General features: G+C 38.1%; 1 pseudogene; it reads right to left on the reverse strand.

Moving 5' to 3' along the window:
- Positions 1–504: 504 nt before the first annotated feature.
- Positions 505–641, reverse strand: LOC145291693 (U2 spliceosomal RNA; annotated as a pseudogene).
- Positions 642–2000: the final 1359 nt, after the last annotated feature.

Raw genomic sequence — 2000 nt, forward strand, 5'->3', positions numbered from 1 at the left:
TTAGGGTGACTGTAAATGACAATATAGTCTACTGAGGATCTCTATATTTCATATTTCATACATATATGTTAGTATAACCGACTGGAATCAGAGGAGCTAAAATAGTGAAGTCATTTACCGAGGACGATTTTTAACTGGTGCAATATTTTCATGACAAAACACAAAACGAGCAGCTTGAATAGAGAACGCACGTGCGAATACACATGTGCGTTTCAACAAAACAAGGCCGATAGCCATTAGTCACGTGCTCTCGTGTAATGAATGAATGCGTGAATGCAGGATTGACATGAAATTCTTAAAGATAAACTAAAATAACCGAAAAATGGGCTGAAATGACTTAAATAAATAAAAAGTAAATGACTTAGAATGACTTTAATGAACTTAAGGATGAATTGAATGATCTTAAGAATGGCGTTAATGCTTAAAAAATAACTGGAATCCTTCGAAAACAAGTTGAATGGTTTGGAGAATGACTTGAATGGCTTTAAGATTGACTGGTTGTAAAGTGGGTGATCATTTTACATTAAATTAATATATAAAAGTGATCCCCACTTTATATCACAAAATTACAAACATAAGTACAGCATGTAGTAAGAACAGATACTACACTTTGATCTTGGCCAAAAGGCCAAGAAAAGGGTATTTATTTGCTCTCTCACCAAGCAAAAAAAGCACAAGGCCGATTTTTAATGTGAGGAATGAAGGGGAAATGCGGACCAACTCCCCGGGGAGTAGGGGAGCTGGATAGTGACAATTGGTATAAAGGGTTGCCCCTACATTGACCAAGGTCTTATATGTGAAGTTGGTATTTATTTGCTTCCCCACTAAGCAAATCAGCCACAAGGCCGTTTTTTATGTGGAGAGAGGGAAGGGGAGGGAAAAGGGGACCAGCTCCCGATGGGTGGGAAAATGGGAGCTGGATAGTGACAATTGGTATGAAGGGTTGCCCCTACATCGACCAAGGTCTTATATGTGGGGTTGGTATTTATTTGCTTCCCCATCGAGCAAATTAGGCACAAGGCCGATTTTTAATGTGAGGAGTGAAGGGGAAAAGGGGACCAACTCCCCGGGGAGTAGGGGCGCTGGATAGTGACAATTGGTATTAAGGGTTGGTATTTATTTTCTCCCCCACCGAGCAAATTAGGCACAAGGCCGATTTTTAATGTGAGGAGTGAAGGGGAAATGGGGACTAACTCCCCGGGAAGTAGGGGAGCTGGATAGTGATAATTGGTATGAAAGGTTGCCCCTACATTGACCAAGGTCTTATATGTGGGGTTGCCCCGACATATGGTCTTTGCTTGCAGTATCTGCCGGATAGATACTACACTTTGATCTTGGCCAAAAGGCCAAGAAAAACTTAAAAAGCAAAAAACAGCATTTATTAAGAACAGACCTTTGATCTTAACCAAAAAGGCCAAGCACGAAAGTGTTACGGACTGACCGACAGACCGACAGACCGACGGCGGAGTGACTTGTAGAGTCGCTTGCACGCGACTAAAAACGTACGCACTGCACTTGTTAATGTTTCAGATTAGGATCATGCGACTGAGGGGACTTTAATATATTAAATAGCAGATGCACTGCAGAATTTAATACAGAAAGATACAAAGTGAAATAAATTGTAACAATAATGAATTTAACATGTGAATATTTGACAGCCGTTAAGCCAAAAACGTAACAATAAATTGTAAATGAAGTCAAATAGTTTTAAATTCAGGAGAAAATATTTAAAATAAATAAAATGTATTGTAAACAAACGAGTCCGGAACTTAGTTTAAGCCATATAGGGTAGAATAACAAAATGAACTGTTGTACAAAATAGTTTAACGATATCAAAAGATTGACCTTTTTACGTAAGTGATTATGTAAATTGGAACGATGTTTTGTTATATCTGGGATAGAGTTGAAGATTAAATGAGTATGTCTCAGTTATGTACTGATTATATATATTTTTTAACAGGTGTAACTATTTCATAAAATCAAACAGACGACTTGAAAAG

This window comes from Euprymna scolopes, chromosome 12 (assembly GCF_053919585.1).
Source record: "Euprymna scolopes isolate OS-2025 chromosome 12, ASM5391958v1, whole genome shotgun sequence".
Taxonomy (NCBI): Eukaryota; Metazoa; Mollusca; class Cephalopoda; order Sepiida; family Sepiolidae; genus Euprymna; species Euprymna scolopes.